Source organism: Diabrotica virgifera, chromosome 4 (genome assembly GCF_917563875.1).
Source record: "Diabrotica virgifera virgifera chromosome 4, PGI_DIABVI_V3a".
In the NCBI taxonomy this organism is placed as follows: Eukaryota; Metazoa; Arthropoda; class Insecta; order Coleoptera; family Chrysomelidae; genus Diabrotica; species Diabrotica virgifera.
In genome coordinates this window covers 258471356-258492481 of record NC_065446.1, presented here as the reverse complement: position 1 = coordinate 258492481, position 21126 = coordinate 258471356, and the positions used below count along the sequence as shown (strand labels likewise).

Here is a 21126-nt window from a genome sequence, read left to right as displayed (position 1 = left end):
TTTTACTTTTTTCAACCATTTCTGCTACACTTAGGACCTTCACATTTCATCCAGAAAAACTTCATGAGATGGTAAAACAACACTGTAAATTTAGTAAAAATCGGTTTAATAGATTTTGCAAAATAAATTTTGCAATCCAGCTTTCGCAAAAAAAATTCATTTTTTCAAAATGTTACAGGACTGAAAATAAATCAGATAGCAAGTTATTTTTTTTTTAAATTTGAAGAATACCGTATCTTCCATTTGCAATTTGACAAATTAAAATCGGTTAACTACCAAGGCGTCAGCAATTTTTTTAAATAAACTTTAATTTTTGGTGCTACGCGCAGGACAGCGGTGTTCGATTTACACAAGTTGATTTCAACCAAAATTTTTTCCAATCTTTATCTAATATATTATTTTCTTACTCTATATTTTGTTGTATTTTAATATTTTAATTCCACAAAATCAAACTTGATTATTTTTTGTGAAATATTGTTTAAACAATTGCATATGTTCAAAAATAATAAACTTTTATTCTCTTTATAAAGTTAAAATATATGAACAAAGAAAGTTTTTGCTAAAAAAAGTGTAATTTCAAACGACAGAAAATGTGTTTTTATTTTGCAATAAACAAATTTATTTATCTATATCGAAATGTACTAAAAATTAAAATTTACCAATCAATATCAAAGGTCATTGGAATGAGCAATCAGAGCAAACGTATCCACTGCCCTGCGTGTAGCACCAAAAATAAATGTTTATTTAAAGAAATTCCTGACGTCGTGGTAGTTAACCGATTTTAATTTTGCAAATTGCAAATGAAAGGAACAGTATTCTTTAATATGTAAAAAAAATTCAACTCGCTATCTGCTTTATTTTTAGTCCTGCAACATGAAGTCTTGTTCTAGTGCTTCTCATAAAGTTTTCAAGCATTCCTTTTTAGTCTTGTTTATTTACCTCTTTAGAATCTTGCTATTTTCGTTGTGTTCACTTTTTGCTTCTTGACTTTGAAATATTTGGCCTCCTTCCTCCTATCTCCCTTTATGATTATATCATAAAGTTTTTCTAGGTGAAACATGAAGGTCCTAAGTGTAGCATAAATGATTGAAAAACGTAAAATGCGAATACTTGTTTTTTATGGTTTTTTAGAAATTATTGCAATTTTGCAACAAGGGTGACAATTTTTAAAATTTTCGGTTAATCCTATATTGTAGGAAATTTAATTACGCAACTTTTATGTCAGTGCAACTTTTCTCGAAAATGAATACTTTTAAAGTTATAATAAAAAAACCAACAAAAAAATAGAATTTCTCGTTCATTTTTTGACATTTTTATTATTTAAACAATGTTCCGGACCTTTTTGAGTGGGAGTATAACTCAAATATTATTATATGAGTTATTTTCAAGCGATTTCTGCAAAGTCACCTCTCAACATCCAAATGTACTAATATTTTTACAGATGCGCCCTGGTTTAAGAGAACAACGGTTCATTTGACACAAAAAGTGCTAATAAACATTTTTGTTCAAAATTATCTCAGGTACATTTCTTGTTTGAAACATTTCTTCTGCAGCGTACAGATTTCTGGTAAATCTAGTTTACCCCGTGGTTCTCTACGAGGGCTTTCAGGAAGAAGCCCCGGGGGTAAGAGTGGCAAACATTTTTGCCTCTTTATTGGGGTCCGAAAAATTGCCATTCTCAGCAAAATTCAGCCTACTGGCCTCGTTTTTAGAGGTCAATCTCTGGCGACTAAACAACTTTATAAATAAATAATATCGTAATTAAGTCAATTTGCATATCTGGGGTCAATGGTACTGGCTGATTACGGCTGAAATAAAATATTGCAAACTTTTATTTTAATTAGAGTTGCAACTTCTAATTTTCTTCTGTTATCATTATAATATAAGGAGAGCATAATATAAATATCATGAAAGGTTAAAGGGCAAAATATTGTGAAGTTTTCAAATATAAGTTTTGATTGAGTTGGAGAGATTATCCACTAAAGTACCCACATAAACCTTATGGAAATTAGGTCCCAGTGGATTTAGTTCATACTTTGGGAAAATACTCTTAAAGCATTGTGATGAAAAGTTCTCATGGGCACAACTCGATCGTATGGAGGATTTTCAAAATATAGAGAGGCACAAACTCGGAAAATTATAAGATTTACTGGGTATTCCAATTCCCTGAGTTACTGGTTATCTGGCAACATGTAGAAGTTTGGATCAAAGAAAAGTACTAGTAGTCTAGGATTTTTTCCTGGCTATCCAATGGCGACCTTTACTTTGACCTTGACATTCAATGGATGTCATCTTCTAGAGTTTCGAGGGTTTTCAGCATTAAATTGATATGAATAGATTACTCATGGGTTTTTGGGATCGCTAAACACGAATATGCCATCAGAATTGACCTCCGGAGCACATGGTGGCCAGGGCCACTACAAGGGACGTCATTTTTTAGAGTTTCGATGGTTTTCGGCATTTAGTTAATGCAAATGAATTACTGGAGGGTTTTTTAAGGTCGCTAAACACGAATATGTCACCAGAACCGACTTCTGGAGCACATGGTTTCGAAGGTCAATGAAAGGGGCTCCTGGAGTTTAGAGGGTCTTCGGTACTACATTAATGCAAACGGTTTAGGGGTTTATAGGTTTTTGGGGTTGCTGAACACGAATAAGTGATCAGCACAGACACAGGAGCACTTGGTGCCTAAGACAGGTTATCTTCTGGAGTTTCGGAAGAATCAAATGGATTACTTTTAGGTTTTTGGGGTTGCTGAACATGCATACACTATCAAATTCGACCCACAAATCACATTGTGCCTACGGCACTTCATCTTCTGGAGTTTCCAAGGTTTTCGGCAATAAACTGATAAAAACGGATTACTTATGGCTTTTTGGGGTCGCTGAACGCTAATACGCCATCAGATCCGACCATGGACCTATAAACACAGATGGACTCAGCTATTTACATAAAATTGTGAAGCCAAAATTATTTGAATAGGTCACAATCTAAGTACCTTCACATGTTGTCACGTATTTTTATTAAAATTTCTTATTCGCGTATTGCTGAAAATGTTACTCTTTTATGTCGTGTCTACAGATGCTATCAAACTAAAATAATAATTGTTCAGTTATATTAATTTACATATTGAATGGTAATTAAAATATCAAGTGTTCATATCATTGAATAATAGATATCAACCAATTATTGTATATGTAGAAGCATTGAAACTATAAATAAATGGCAACGGTGTTTGCATTTCTGTCTACAAACGTCCATGTCAAATATTCCATGTTTGTTTACTTTTTAAGGTAATTGAGGAAAAGTTGTTTTTCGCTATTTTGGCTATATTCTGAGTGATATTTTGTGAAAAGTGAAATAAACATACATAATAATGGTGCTACAGTGTTGCATTTGCAAAAAAAAACTAAACATTTATATCCGGATCTTTCATTTCATTTGTAAGTACTGTTTATTTTACATTATAGAAGGATGAGGAAGTCTGTTTACATTTTGAAATATGTCTTTCATAGGCGTACCATTGGGTCCTTCATATTAATGTATTGAACAAGATATTAGTTCATTAAATTATATATTTTTAAATTGTAAGTAGACATCATCTGATTTAAAAAGATCTGTTTAGTAGCTTTTTAATTTGATATTTCTCATGCATTCAAATCAATTAGTGAAATGAATAAAAAATTATTTATTTTTCCATTTATAATTTTATTTATAATTAGAAACCAGAAGAAAAACTGGATTTCTAGGATTTGTTGTCTGTAAAGAGAGTCTGAAAGGTCTATATGATACTTATTTGGTGAAAAATTTGAAAAGTATGTTTTAATACATTATCAAATAGCCCAGTCCGGATAGCATTTGACCTTGCATTACGAGCTGCCCCAAATTTTATTTCTCTAATTGTTAGTGGGTGTCAATAGTAGTGTAAATTTAAAATCTCGACTAAATTCCGCCGTTGCGTTCGCCGCCATCTTGATTTTAAACGAGAACCGCTTTTGCTCAATATCTCCGCCATTTTCAACTTTTCGACAAAAAGTGTAGAAACTGAAATTGTCGAAAATGCGATTTTCTATAATTTCGTTTATTATAATTTTTTTCGTGCGGTCGATATTTTCCGAGTTATGGGGGGAAAATAGTGACAGTTTGAGCATAATTAATGAATTATTGGATTATCTCGTTTATTATCGTTTTACAACAAATAAGTACCTATACAAAAATGAGGAGAATTATATTTTGTACGATTTTAATCTCTTTTATTTTTTTGATAAAATCAATATTTAAGGTAGTACGTATCCGGTAAAGGTGCGAGCGTAAGACCTGATTGATTTTATAGCAATTGTTTTTGTTCAATATCTCCGCCATTTTCAACATTTCGACAAAAAGTGTAAGGGCTGAAATTGTTGCAATTACGATTTACTACAACTTTTCGAGAGAACCAGTGGCGGGTCTACGTGGGGGGAAATGAGGAAATTCCCCCAACAGAGCCCAAAATTTAAAAAAAAAAAATGTTGAAATATAAAAATACAGTAGAACCCCGTAAATCCGAACCCCGCGAATCCGAACTTTCGGCAAATCCGAACCAACGGAAAGTGAAAAAATTTAAAGATTCAAGACAAAAACTTAAAAACATGTTTATTATACAGAGTAAAGCCAGAATATTGGACAATGTAGGATTACTAGGACTTTGACATTTAAAATTTCTTAAAAATAAATATTATACTTTAATATATAGGTTTATAAAGTGTTTTAAACACAAACTTACTTTGGTTCTCTCGTAGTCAACTTGAGTCCAAAAATATTGTCCACACTCTTGCGAGAACGTTTGGCTACTCAAAATCACAATGAACGCTTTGAACTACTAGTTAAGGCTAACTTTCGGATAATCCGAACTTTTCGGAATCCGAACAGGCTGTCCCCCCAATTAGTTCGGATTTGCGGGGTTCTACTGTATATTAGCTGACATGAAACTTAAAATATCGACAGGCAACTTCAACCCATAAAACCGGCTAGTTAATAAAATTAAGTGACATTAATGCATATAAGTTATTGTTATTATGTATGTCTCTTATGTACTTACTTTGGTTGGTGTTTCATTGGGAATTTCAAAAACTTTATAAAATATAATTCTCTTTATTTTTGTTTATATACAGTGATGTCGTAAAGTTCATAATAAATGAGACAATTCAATAATTATACTTCCCCTCCGCTTCCACTATTTTTCCCTTTAACTCGGAAAATATTGATCGCATAAAAAAATTGTGAAAAAGAAATTGTAGGAAATTGCATTTTCCAACAATTTTAGTTCCTACCTTTTTGTCGCAAAGTTGAAAATGGCGGAGATATTCAGCAACAACGGTTCTCCTTTAAAATCAATATGGCGGCTAATGCAACCGCGGAATTCAGTCGAGATTTTAAATTTACACTAATATTAATCTCCCCTAAAGGAGAGAATTATAAAATTTGGTGCATCTCGGAAGCAAGATTCAATTCAGTAATTATGCTCCCCCCACCACTTTTTACTATTTTCCCACTTAACTCGGAAAATATCAACCGCATAAAAAAATGTTAAAGAGAAATTGTAGGAAATCATATTTGGAAAATTTTAGTTGAAAATGGCGTAGATATTGAACAAAAACAATTGCTTTTAAATCAATCAGGTCTTACGCTCGCGAGATTACCGCATACGTACTACCTTAAATATTAATTTTAGCAAAAAAAATGAAAGAAATCAAAATTGTTTAGAATTTAATTCTCTCCATTTTTGTATAGGTACATTTTTGTCGTAAAACTAATAATAAACGAGATAATTCGAGATAATAGAAATGATAGAAAATCACATTTTTAACAATTTTGGTTCTCATACTTTTTATCGAAAATTTGAAAATGACGGAGATATTGAGCTAAAACGGTTCTCGTTTAAAATCAAGATGGCGGCTAACGCAACGGCGGAATTTAGTCGAGATTTAAAATTTACACTACTGTTGACCCCCCTAAAGATTAGAAAAATAAAATTTGAGGCAGTTCCTAATGCAAGGTTAGGCTTGTTATTCGTCTAACCCGACTGGACTACAATAAATGTAGGTAGGTACTTTAATTTGACCAATGTATGTTTTTTAATTGATTTGTTTTATCATAGTATTATTTGATACGTATTAAAAAATTAACTTGAGCTTAACTATATTGACATTATATTAATTTTAATAACAAATAAAATTGTTTTTATTTTTTCTATAAAAACGTGATTGTTAATATTTATACTCTGTTTTTTTTAATTAAATTCTTTGAACGTGTTTTTATAAATTATTACTACTTCCAATTATTATTAACGCCTGAATTATTATCCCCACGAGTAATAATTCAAGCACGCTTATGCTCATTGAGGAAGCGTCACATTCTATCGATACCCGTTTTACTCCCCTTTACCCTCTGGCCCAGGAGTACCGAAGCTTCAAAACAGTGTGTATTCAAGGTATGGTATTGCTGAGTCCATCTGTGTTTATACGTCCATGGATCCGACCCACGGAGCACCTATCGCCTAAGGCACGTCATCTTCTGGAGTTTCGAGAGTTTTCGGTACTAAATTGATGCACACGGATTGGTACACGCCGAGTACTCGGAAGTTTTCTGAGTTGCTGTTCAAAGAAAGCGTACAAATTGGTGAATATTTTTTTTTGCTATTTGTAGATTTTTATTAAAATAACTATGTTGTGCTATTCAATTGTTTTAATTATTTATAAATATAAACTCAATTTATATATGACAATGTTTTTCCTTCATTTATTTTCAGATCGATTTACTATATTCTATTTTGATAGTGTTATTCATCGTGGTCACTAGATACTCCACAGTCTTTTATCTAAGTCATATTCATGTTCATCAACCCCAAAAACACAAGAGTAATCCGCTTGCATCAATTTAGTACCGAAAACTCTCGAAACCTCAGAAGATGACGTGCCTTAGGCACCAGGTACCTCGGTGTCTGTTCTGATGGCGTATTTGTGTTCAGCAGCCCCAAAAACCCATGAGCAATACCCATCTGCATCAATTTAATGCCGAAACCTGTCGAAACTCCAGAAGAAGACCTACTTTAGGCACCAAGTACTCCGTGGGTTAGATCTGATGGCGTATTCACGTTTAACAGCCCCAAGAACCTGTGAGTAATCAGTTTAAATTAATTTAGTCCCGAAAGCTCCCGAATCTCCATGACGTGCCTTAGGCACCAGGTACTTCGATGTCTGTTCTGATGGGGTATTCGTGTTCAGCAACTCCAAAAACCCATGAGTAATTTGTTTGCATCAATGTAATACCGAAGACCCTCGAAACTCCAGGAGCCCCTTTCATTGACCTTGGAAACCAGGTGCTCCGGGAGTCGGTTCTGGTGGCATATTCGTATTTAGCGACCTCAAAAAACCCTCCAGTAATTCATTTGCATCAATTAAATGCTGTAAACCCTCGAAACTCTAGATGACGTCCGTTGAAGGTAAATGTCGCCATTGGATAGCCAGGAAAAAATCCTAGACTACTATTACTTTTATTTAATCCAAACATCTACATGTTGCCAGATTAGTATGATAGAATTGATTCAAAAAATGACATAACCCAGACATCCAAAGTGAAAGTTATCCTCCAACACCAAATTGTTATATATGGTCCATATAATGTTCAGAAAAAAGTCACACCTTTTTGAGCGTCGGGTTTGGGGGGAGAGGGGGTAGAAGTCGGCAAATTCGTAGTTTTTTACGTTTTTCGTCAATATTCCTAAAACTATGAGGTTTAGTATAAACAACCTTCTATACAAAAATGTTCTACATTAAATTTGAAATAAAAAAGGTCCTATACATAATCCTTCTAAAATGAACGGTTTCAAAGTTATGGAGGTAGTATAGTATACTGGGTCCAAAAAAGGCCTAACCCAGACATCCAGAGTAAAAGTTTTCCTTTAACACCAAATTGTTCTATATGACCCACATATTGTTCAGTCAAAAGTTACACCATTTTGAGCTTCCGGTTTGGGGGGGAGATGGGGGAGAAGTCGGTAAATTAGTAGTTTCTTTACGTTTTTCGTCAATATTTCTAAAACTATGTTAAGCGTAAACAATGTTCTATACAAAAACGTTCTACATAAAATTTAAAACAAAAATGGTCCTATCCGTAATTGTTATAAAATCAACGGTTCCAGAGTTACGGAGGGTGAAATGTAGAGGTTTTCGATACTTTTTATATTTGTTGGGCAATTGATGATGACTTTGGGTGGCGAGGTTGACGTTTCTTCAAGAACTTATCACTAACATACCATCGGCCACTGAAATAGCAAATCCTGTTAAAGAAAATTTCTTTCAATCAGTAAAAATATTATAAATTGCCCAAAAAATATAAAAAGTATCGAAAACCTCCACTTTTCACCCTCCGTAACTCTAAAATCGTTGATTTTAAAACAATTATGTATAGAACATTTTTTATTTTAAATTTGATGTAGAACATTTTTGTATAGAACATTATTTACGCTAAAGCATATTTTTAGAAATATTGACGAAAAACCTAAAAAACTACTAATTTACCGATTTCTCCCCCATCTCCCCCCCAAACCGGACGCTCAAAATGGTTTAACTTTTTACTGAACAATATCTGGACCATATAGAACAATTTGATGTTGGAGGAAAACTTTTACTTTTAATGTCTGGGTTAGGCCTTTTTTGGACCAATTATAGTATACTACCTCCGTAACTTTGGAACCGTTCATTTTAGAAGGATCATGCATAGGGCCTTTTTTGTTTAAAATTTAATGTATACCCTATTCCACGAACATACGCTCGTTTTGTATTACTTTGACAACGAATAGTTTACTGTGCAAAATAAGAAGAAAGAAAGTAAATTGCAAATTACATTGTTGTTTATTGGAACAATTATTAGCGGCATTTACTTCCGTACTTCTTATGTTGCATAGTAAAATATTCGTTGTCGAAGTAATCCAAAACAGGCGTATGTTCGTGGAATGGCCCATAGAACATTTTTGTATAGAACGTTGTTCATGCTAAACCGCATGGTTTTAGAAATATTGACGAAAAACTTAAAAAACTACGAATTTGTCGATTTCTCCCCCTCTCCCCACCAAACCCGACACTCAAAATGGTGTGACTTTTTTCTGAACATTATGTGGACCATATAGAACAATTTGGTGTTGGAGGATAACTTTCACTTTGGATGTCTTGGTTTGGATCTAGTTATACCATACTAAGATAACCAGTAACTCAGGGAATTGGAATACCCAGTAAATCTTATAATTTTCCGAGTTTGTGCCTCTATATCTTGAAAATCCTCCATACGATCGAGATGTGCCCATGAGAACTTCTTATCAGGATGTTTCAAAGAGTATTTTCCCAAAGTATGAACTAAATCCACTGGGACCTAATTTCCATAAGGTTTGTGCGGGGTACAACCACAATTTTAAAATAAGCAATTTTAAAACAGAGCGCTATCGAAAGAAAATATGCAGCGAATAAGAAGAAGATGGTTGTTGGAATGAAGCGAGAGATTAATTTCAATAGATCAAACTTCTTACCAGAGAGTTTAAGCATCAAAAGATAAAAAAGGGGATCTCATTTCTGATGTAGAGGAGATGATCGCCACATGGAATGAACACTTTGGGAAATAATAAAAGGATAAGACACAGCAACAGAAGACGAAGAAAGAGAATGGTACGGATGTATATCAAATGAACTTTTCAGAGCAATTGTCTTTAAAGTCCGAAGAGCTATGATGATTGCCGACATCCGTCGCGGAGATGGCACTTTGCACTTGAAGAAGTTCAAGATAAGTTGTTGAATGTAGTTGTTGTTGTAGGACTGTATTTCAGAAACTAATAAGGTATAAAAACCATTATGTAGAAAATTTTTAAACACAATCACTTCGATAATTTGTTTTTTATAAAAAATTAGATTGTTTTTAATACGAGGAAGATGAAAAGCCCCAGATGCAAAGGTTACTACTTTTATACAATTAGAATAATTGAAATAAAAATAATAAACAATAATTTAAATACAAGACTTTCCGTTAAGAAACTGCTTTCTGGCTGCATCCCGTATCTCCGGCTTTTACAATATATAAGCACAAGAGACGACGAATATAGAAGAAAGCAAATAAAGGACACTTAGGCCACGTATTACCTTCTTTTCGTCTAGGAAAAGGACCGAAAGACAGTTTCAGGTACACAAATCTGAGTAAAGATGAAAAAGATAAAGGCAGTTTTTGTTTTCATTTGATTCAGAGTTGGACCACCATCTCCATATAGCTATTTCAGCATCTATGCATCCTCAGTGAAGCTATGCAGTCACAACTCTAAAACAAAATCAACAAACCCTGCCTATTTAAGGGAAAACATCGCGATGCAATGAATCCATCTTTTGAGACGCAAATCAGCGACATATCTCGTAATACGAGGAAGATGAAAAGCCCCAGATGCAAAGGTTACTACTTTTATACAATTAGAATAATTGAAATAAAAATAATAAACAATAATTTAAATCCAAGACTTTTAGATTGTTTTTATTTTACGAAATTCAGCTCACTAAATTAGACACGAAATGGAAATCAGTTTTCAGGAAGTAGAGATAGGCATAAATTCACTCGAAAATAGAAAGTCGTCAGGAATAGACGGAATAACCAACAGGCTTCTAAAACACGGAGGAAAAAGTGTAACCCTAGAGATGACAAAACTTATACAAAAACTAATATTGCACTGCAAAATACCAGACGCATGGAGAAGCAGCATAATGGTATCAATGTTCAAGAAAGGAGACAAAGAAGACCCCAACAATTATAGAGGTATAAATCTACTGAACACCGCACTTAAGCTAAACACAAAAGTCCTAACCAACAAAATCAATAAACTAACAACTGTATCAGATGAACAACAAATGTTCAGATCCGAAGATCCTGCGTAGAAAAGGCCATTGAGTACAATAAACCAGCATATCTATGTTTTATAGACCTGACAAAAGCTTTTGATCGCATCCAAGTCGAAGACCTCTTACACCTACTGTATACAAGGAACATACCAATCAATATTATACAAACCATCGAAAACATCTACTTCACTCGTTAAGCCCACTGCTCTTTAATATAACAATGGACGAAATAATAGAAGCAGTATGTAAAGGTCATGGTTACAGCATGGAGAACAAAGAAATCCAAATATTATGTTATGCAGACAACGTCGTATTAATCGCCGAGACAGAAGACGATCTCCAAAGGTTAACACACATCTTCAATACAACAGCCAAGAAATACAATATGATAATATCATCAAAAAAAAAAAAACAAATGTATGATAACATCTAAATACCCACTTTTATGTAAAATCGAAATTGATGGGAAAATAATAAAGCAGAAAGCAAGGTTTAGATATCTGGGAATAGATATAACTAGTTACGGAGAGGTTGAAGAAGAAGTACGACAACAAAGCTTAAAAGCAGATAAAGCGGCGGAATCTCTTAATGATACAATCTGGAAGAACAAACACCTAAGACAAGACACAAAAGCAAGAATCTATAAAGCAGCAATTAGACCTACATTGACATACACGGCGGAGACAAGACCTGACACATCTAAAACGAGACGACTACTAGAAACAACAGAGATGAAAATACTCCGACGAATATCAGGGAAAAGTCTGTTGGATAGGGAGAGAAGCGAAAACATAAGAAGAGCATGCAATGTAGAGGACATAAATGGATGGGTGACAAAACGGAAACATGAGCGGAACGAACAAATTAGTAGAATGGGAGAGGATAGGATTAGTACGTAGTACGAATAGCACGAGATAAGTCACGAAATGGACGAAGAAGTATGGGCAGACCAAGAAAAAGATGTTGCGATAACTTAAACACTTTAGGAGGCTAATATTGAAGAAGAAACAGGCTTTAAACCCTACATACAATAACGAAGAAGAAGAAGAAGCTCAGTAAATTGAAAAATTAACCAATCAAAGAGCTTTTCTTGTGTAATTTGGTATCCATTGGTTAGACTACAAAGGAAAATCGTAAACATACACTTTTTTCGGGTTTTTAAACGCTTTTCTTTAGTTCAATCGTTTGCGTCAAATCTTTAAACGTTAATTTGACTGCCCTTTCTTCAATGCAAATGAATGAAAATTTGCAGACATATGCATTCGCGGAAACAATACACGAATAGTCAAAAAAAGTTTTATGTTTATTAATTGTTTTAATAAAAAAAACGATTTTAATGAAAAATGCTTAAATTCTCTGGTTTTTTACAATGTAGAAACTTAAAGCTTTTACAGATTGTAGCTAATTATATGAACTGGACCTAATTTCACTTTTTACGTTAATTGTTTACGTTATGCTTCATAAATAAACAATAAAGTTTCAAATTTATCCAGTTTCTGTCCGATTTCTATCCAGTTTTCAGCGAAAAAAGTTATGGCACCGTAGAGAGACGAATGCTGCCCTCAGTGGCGTAGCTAGCCCCACAGGGGCCCCCTATTAAAGTTTGTCGCGGGGCCCTTTTTCACGACTGATATGGGATAGTGCTAAAAAAATATTCAACAAAAGCAGCAAAAACGTGTGTATATAATAAAATAGAAATATAATTTATTGTCACTGAAAATTTTACAATTTTATGGACAATGCGTAGGTAAAATACAAAGAGTAGAAAAAAAAACAACAAATACAGTTTACTGAAATTACACAAATCGTCAATATTATTACAAAATAAAAGATAATGAAATAAAACAAAACAATACAGGGTGTTTCATTAATAATTGGAAATATTTTAACTGTAGATTCCTGGGAAGGCTTCCTAAGGGAGCTGGAGCTCTTTGAAGATGGTGCCTTTTAATTAGTTTTTTTTGAAAAACTAAAACTGTTACACAATCAAGAAACGGAAACTTGAATACCTCGGTCATATTATGAGACATAATAAATATCATATACTCCAACTGATAATACAGGGTAAAATAGAAAGCAAACGCAACATGGTTTGGACTAACACTGATCGAGTTATTCAGAAACGCCGCAAAGAAAATTTAAATTGCTATGATGATAGCCAACGTCCGCAACGGACAAGGCACATGAAGAAGAAGAAGAAGAAGAAGAAGAAAACTGGTAGACTGGTACGGCTATTTATCTTCCAGAGATAAATCTATTTCATAAATTGCGAATTTCCAGTACCAGTCATATGCGTCCTGTTTTTTCTCTGTAACTTTTAAGCATTTTTGACACTGGATTATTAAATAATTGTATGGTATTCTACTACTAAAAGTTAGTCTTAATACTTTAAATCGGTAGGATACACCGTTTTCTAGAAAAATCAAGTTGAAATTTTTTCGCTTTTTGAATTTGATCGAAATTTAAAAAATTTTAATATACCTCATAATTTAAAATGTTTCAAAATTAAAGACACAAAAAATAATGCGATAAAATAACCGTGGACGTACTCAAAACAGACGCATATGACCGGTACTAGAAATTCGCAATTGATGAAATCGGTTCATCTCTGGAATAAACGTACCAGTTTTCATTTTTTGTTTTCATAGTTTTTTTTTTTATTTTTCTCACATTAAAAAAAACACAAAATTGTCAAGTCGACATTTCTAGAAAACGGGTTATCCTACCGACTTAAAGCAAGAGTACTTTTTATTACTAGAATGCGTCACAATTTAATAATCCAGTGTCAAAAAGGCTTAAAAGTTAAAGATAAAAAAGGAAGATAAATAGGCGTACCAGTGTTGGTTTCTCCAAATAGAAGCGTTCTGAAGGTATTTAAAAAAACTAATTACAAGACGCCTTTTTCAAAGAGATCTAGCTTCTGTAAGAAGCATTTTCAGACTAGGTGATTTGGGTTAAATATTATACATATTTTGAGCCCAGGAATCTACAGTTAAATTATTTCCAATTATTAATGAAACACCCTGTATATTACAAAATTTAAATAAATTGCAAATTGCATAATGCAACCTTAGGAACTAATAAGTTCAACGTATACTTAACACTCAAATATAGATAATAATAATAAATCTAATAAACTCTAATAATCCAAAGTCGAAAAACAGATTTGAATTGAGACTCATTGTTTTAAAACAGATACAGTTTTTTCAAGCCAAGGATAAATAGACATTGAAAAGGAGTGTAAACAAAGATGATTTGTTCTTTAACGGTGAGCGACCGGCAAATAGATATACCTGAATACAATTTATAAATAAAGAACAGATAACACGAAAATATACACAAAAATACATAGTGTTTCAATGTTCCAAATTATCAAAGGTAAAGCGATTAGAAATATTGCAATTTCGCATTATACATTATACAATGTCTCACACAGCCAACGGTGAATAGACAATAAGAAGTACAGTAGAACCTCGATTATCCGTCAGGGCACCGGACCAAGGGTATGGCGGATAATCGAAAAGACGGTTAACAGAACATTAAAAAAAATTAACAATTCATAGTACAACTCTCAAATTTCATCTATATGGTTTGTTTGACAATCTTTGTTTGCTTTACTGTTGCTTCACATTTTGCGACAACTGAATTTCTTAATCGGCGGAAGATCATGCAATCTACTTTATTGGCTTCTTCTTGTTGAGAATACCACTCGATGAATTATTGACTATGCGATGAAGCTTCTCTAGATTATTTACGCAAATCTTTGCCAGTTACAATAGGTTCATCAACATAGCTACAATCAAATTCCAAGTCTGTGTCAGCTTCTGAATCTGTTTGGTCCAACTTTGTTGCCATTTCAACGATTTCTTTATCTGTCAGCAATGGATAGCCGTTTGTGTCCTCATCACAAATCAAATTAACTTTTTTTATTTTTTTTTACATTAAAATTTTTGCTATGTAGTCAATACAACTTCTGTATGTGTCCTGACGGTTAACAGAGGTGACGGTTAATGGAGAGACGGATAATCGAGGTTCCGCTGTAGCTTGAAAACAAAAATACCTCTATTGTTATAGAATGGCGAGGGGCACAAAATAGATAGGTACCTGTACAGTAGATAAATATAGTTTATAATAAAGAATCCATTACACGAAAATGTCGATATCCCAAAATGTAGATACACTGTTTCAAAGCGTTTTAATAGTAAAATAATTGCAGAATATTTTGTTCAATTTTTTGAATGGAATTTTGTTTCGACATTCTGCGTTGGGGCCCCTGAATGTCGGGGGCCCCGTATAATTGATACGGCTAATACGGCGGTAGCAACGCCTCTGGCTGCCCTTAGTATTGTCGTAGGCTTTGACTGTCCATAAAACGGAAGGTTCGACTGTTGACTACGCTGTCGTGAACTTGGGCCCGAAAATGTTTGCGTAAAGACATGCTTACGTTGCATTGAGCCGAGTGCGATCATTAAGGTACGTATCCATGCAAGGGTGAACCCGCTCGGTGAAGCTGCTTAAATGGATACGGCTCCGCGCTCCCCTACATATAAACCGCAAACCGGTTGAATCGAAGAGGGTGAGCGCCGAGCGGCGATCACCGACGTATCCACTATGTGGAACTGCTACACCGAGCGAGGTTTACCCTTGTATGGATACGTACCTTTAGGCTTGCGCATCTAAGAACTGCATTGCGAGAAATTAACTGGGTCTATACCGTGCAATAGTGCTAGCATTAGAAGAGATGGAAAGACTGCGAAAACTGTAATAGGTGTAAATAATGATTTTGATTCAAGAAATGTATGAAGAAATTACAGAAAATGTACAATGTATTTATCAAAATTTGAAATAAATGCAAAAAATGTGTCTATCATATACATACATCCTTTTTTTTAAACATGACGATATATTTTAATGTTTGAAAAGTGAAAGACTAAAAAGTAAAAAATAAAAAAATATGAAAAAAAAATTTAACAAACGCTTTTCTTTAGTTATGAGTGACTAAAATTAAAAATATTATAAAAAATCAACTAAAAAGCAAAAAATAAAAAATATCAAACTCGAAGGATTATTCGAAAAAAACTTTCGTTAAAAAAATGAAAAAATATAACACATTCGTTAAAGAAAAGCGTGGGGCGATATCCTCAAACCGTTTATTCGATGAAAATGCGCCCCACGATTTTCTTTAACGAATGTGTTGGATTTTTTCATTTTTTTAACGAACGTTTTTTTTTCGAATAGTCCTTCGAGTTTGATATTTTTTTATTTTTTGCTTTTTAGTTGATTTTTTATAGTATTTTCAATTTTACTCACTCATAACTAAAGAAAAGCGTTTCTTAAAGAATTTTTTTCATATTTTTTAAATTCAAATATGTTTTATTAAACTCCCCTTGAAATTATCAACACTTACCTTGATTTTTGTTTTTCCTAACAACAACAACAACAACACATCGTGTGTATAATAATAATAATATTGGTTAGATTGTTCTTATCGTCGACCACCATACCGTACTGGTAAAGCAAAACTGATCGTTGATTTCGTTTATTATTAAATGACTCTTGATAATTTTTAACATTATCAGTGTAGTAGCCACGAGGAGGTTTAAAAAAAACAAAAAGGAATCATGTGACTACTGTTTATCTGGTGACTGTCCTGCTAGGGTTCAACTCTACATATATTAAATGATTAAAGCTGATCGGGCTATTGTTGTTGCATGCAATTCATTCTGTGGTTTTTTTTATCTGAGATTTGATTACTTCATGGAGTATTTTTTTGTTAATGATGCTTTTGATGTTAAATTAAAATAATTATTGCCAATTTAGTTAGTAAGACCCATTTAATATTAACATATTGTTATACGTCTTTAAAATCATTTTATTTTTGTGTGTTCAGGAAAAAGGAATCTTCTTCTTCTTCTTCTTCTTCTTTAAGTACCGTCTCCCAATCGGAGGCTGGATCTCATCATCACTTTTCTGAAGGGGATGGGTACGTACTTTCGACTGCAATTCTATTCAAATGTGGATTCATTTTTTTCGAATTCTCAGAAAACTAATAAATATTTTTGAAAAATTTAAACGCAGAATGAAAGATTACGTTATTAGTGAGGGCTGAAAGTCCCTGAGAACTTCTATAATGTTTATTTTAATAAGTTACAGGGGTGAAAATCTAAGAGAAAAGTTAGTGTGATTTTTAATTTCAAATATCTGATTCAAAATAAACTTTCTATTTATTCTAAGGGACTTTCGGCCCTCGGTAATAATTTAATCTTTCATTCTGCGTTTAAATTTTTCAAAAATATTTATTGGTTTTTTCAGGATTCGAAAAAAATGAACACAATATCCGTGGTAATATTTTCCAAATCTATCTTTGTCTTACAACGCACTCAGTCGAATAGAATATTGACAGTCAGACAGTGACAATTAGTGACAATTTTAAATATTTGACATGGCATGGGCATGATATACGCTGTGAGCTCGTACGTAGAGGGGATATTTAAAAATTCGCGAGCGCCAGTAGTGACAAGTCTGTAAACCTTTACGGGAAATTTGACATAAATGTCAAAGTGATTAATTTAAAATTAAAATTAAAAACATTAATTATAAAAAATATTAGTTGGTCAAAGCTGTGGTATATATTTTTACCTTAAATATACTTACGTTTTAAATACTGAATTTAAGTTTTTTTTTCTACAACCGTGTTAAAAATACAATTTTTAGCACTCCATACGAGCGTTAAAAATGCTACTTTAAGGCACTAGTGCTTTAAAAATTTTTAAGGCACTGCAGTTCGTATTGACCGTATATGCAATTTTGATGTAATGTCAATAAAATATAAAATTGGAATGTCAGTCAAGTTCAAGTAAAAGTTTTTGTAGATATTGTCCTGTAATTACGTTTGTAGAAAAAATATTGTATGATATGCGTGTTCAAAAGTACATTTTTAAGGCACTCATGTGAATTGCAGAACTCGCTTTCGCTCATTCTGCAAACTTTCACATGCGTGCCTTAAACGTGTACTTTTAACACTTATATCATAAATAACTATTAATGTTCCGTAATATGTAATTATAAATTAATATATTAATCTTAGCGCCATCTACACGATAATTGTCAAAGTATCCGAAGTAAGAAATTCATATTTTATCAATAGAACGTCAAAATGATTAGCAAAATCTTAAGAAAATCGATTGCAATTTAATTACTTTTTTGCGTTGTAAATATTAAGCGATAACAATTAAATAATAAATTTAAAAATTACCGGTGAAAGTTGAATTAGTAGTCCGCTAGGAGCGACACCAGCGAAGCTCAGAGCGTATATAGTGTATTTGATAAATAATTGATTTAAAACGTGAACTTAATAAAAAGTTATTTATTGTGTATTATTTGTGGAAGATCCAAGCAGAGAATGCATCAGGATAGTATATTCTGTGATCCAAGTATTTTATTGTTAAAGATGTTCAAAATTGTAAGCGTTCCATAGTAACAATATATTATTAAAAAATCACTTTAACACTTTTCCTTTTCTCGATTGAGTATTAGTTTTTGTTGTACATATAAATTATTACAATCCCTGAATACATAGTTAGTGAAAAAATTATCACATATGTATTAACTGAATTATTAATTTGCAATTATACAAATAACAGTTATCCAAAAATATTCAAAAGCCATCTCTTTAAGTTAATGATGACATTTTCAAGTAGAATGACACTCTACTTCTATATTAGCGTCGTCTATTGTTAAATTCTGCAAGTTTCCTTGGTTCCTTGCTTGTATTGGGGCTTTAGTTTTATCTATGTTGACGGCCAGCCCTATTTCTTTCGCATTTTCTTCAAGCTCCACATATAGTTCTATGACATCTCTTGTGGTTCTTCCCATGCAATTTACGTCATCTGCGTACACCGCAATCTGCTTAAACTTGTTAAACAGTAAATTTCTTGGGTTTACGGACATTTTTCTGATGACATATTCCATACATATATTAAACAGAGTCGGTGCCAGCCCATCTCCCTGTTTTAGCCCTTTAGTTATCTGGAAGGGAACTGTCAATTCATTTTGAACTCGTACTTACTCTTCTGTGTGAGTCATGGTGGCGTGAACTAACTTTACCAATTTCCTTTAGTATACCAAAATCTTGCATAATTAGATATGTTTTATCTCTATGTATGTTATCTTTCTTCTTCTTCTTTAGGCGTCGTGTCTGTATTCAGACGTTGGCCGTCATCATGTTTACAATTTTCTGAAACCTCTCTCTATCGGCTGCTGAGCGAAATAATTCTACTGTGCAGCCACACCATTGTCTAATATTACGCAGTCATGAAAGTTTCTTTCGACCAATCCATATCTTTCCCTCCACTTTTCCTTGTATTATAAGGCGAAGCAGATGGTATTTAGGTCCTCGAATTATATGGCCAAAGTATTCTGTTTTTCTCCTCTTTATGATGCTTATGAGCAGACGTTCTGAATTCATCATTTGAAGAACATCTTCATTGGAAGGGTGCGAGACTCACGATATCTTCAGGATTCGTCGATAGCACCACAATTCGAATGCTTCTATTTTGTTTAGCATTGTGGTTTTTAACGTCCATGTCTCACAACCATACAATAGGATAGACCACACATAGCATTTCAGGACCTTCTTTAGAATATTCATCGACAGGTTTCTTTTACATAAAACTGGTTTCCAGGTCATAAAAGCCTTCCGTGGTATTTCAATCCTAGTTATTATCTCTTCATCAGAGTCACAATTTACATTTAACCAGCTGCCAAGGTACTTGAAATGTTCTAACTCCTCTCCATCAAGAGAAAGCTGACCTTGATCTATATTAATCTTTCCAACTACCATTCACTTTGCTTTTGAACTGTTGATTTTAAAGCCTCTCCGATAACTTGCTTCACTGATTAGATTTAGTAGTGTCTGAAGTTCTTGTAAATTTTCAGCAAGAATGGCTGTATCGTCAGCGTATCTAATATTGTTGATTACTTCTCCGCCTAGCCTCACTCCCTGTTGTCTGCGTCATCCAAAGCCTTCCTAAAGATTTCTTCAAAGTACAGATTAAAAAGGGTGGGTGATAAAACACCTTGTCGTACTCCACGTTTTATCGGTAGTTTTTCAGTACGACTGTCTCCAATTTGGATAGAGGCTACTTGGTTGTAATATAAGTATTCCAGCAGTCTTATATCGTAGCGGTCAAGTCCTGCTGTCTGCAGGCAATCGAAAAATGTATCGTGTTGTACTCAGTCGAATGCCTTCTCGAAGTTGATGAAACAAACATAAACGTTCTTTCGGAATTCACAACTTTTTTGTAAGAGAACGCGCATACAAAATAGTGCTTCTCTAGTTCCTTCACCATTTCTAAATCCAAATTGCTTATTATCCATTCTAGTTTCGCATAGAAGGAATACTCGGTTTTGTATAATACGTAAACGTATCTTGAGGGTGTGACTCATCAAACTGATTCGTCTAAAATCGCTACATTTGGTGGGCCTGCTTTTCTTTGGTAATGTTATAAACAGTGACTCCAACCAATCATCTGGTATTTGGTATTTTTCCTTCGCTGTAAATTTTGTTGAAGAAAGTAGTCAAGTAGGTAATGTTTTCCTCATCTAAAAGATTAAGTAGCTCAACAGGGATTTGATCTGGTTCAGGTGCTTTATTGTTTTTGGCTTGTTGTATTGCTTTTATGAATTCCGACTTCAGTATACTGGGACCTCTGTCTAATTGGTTGTCACAGGTAGTATTTGGAGCATTTTCTCGAGAAGCATCGTCAAAAAGGTCACTGATGTGTCTCTCCCATTCTTTGCACTGTTGTTTGTGATCACAAATTTTTCCGTCTGCGGTTTTAAGTACGTGAGCATTTTTTTCTTTTCTAATTCCGGAGGTATATTTAAGTTTCTTGTGTAGGTTGAAACTGTCATGCTTTTTTTGGAGGTATTTTATTTCTTTACATGAATTCTCGAGCCAGGATTCTTTGACTTGTTTAATTTTTCTTGGCTTGTCGAAATCTACAAAGATTTGGTAGATATCTATGTCGTGCTTCCAGGATTTAGCTAATATTTGTTTCACCTTGAACAGCTGGTCAATAGTAGACCGTCCTGGTCTGAATCCGGCCTGGTATTGTCCTATGATTTGTTCTGTGAAGTGGCTCTTAATCTTCGGTTTATGATCCACTTAAAACACCATTTAACTCACATAGAGTAAGGATATGCCTCTATAATTTTTGTA

At 33.5% G+C, this 21126-nt stretch overlaps 1 protein-coding gene across 1 annotated transcript in view; it reads right to left on the bottom strand.

Annotated features, from left to right (window-relative positions):
* The window catches only part of LOC126883394 (high affinity cationic amino acid transporter 1-like), a 78821-nt gene extending 62255 nt beyond the window's left edge, over positions 1 to 16566 (bottom strand). The window contains exon 1 of the mRNA XM_050648926.1: positions 16312 to 16566. The gene's annotated coding sequence lies outside the window, so the exon portion shown is untranslated. The remainder of the gene's footprint in view (positions 1 to 16311) is intronic.
* Between the last annotated feature and the right edge of the window lie 4560 nt (positions 16567 to 21126).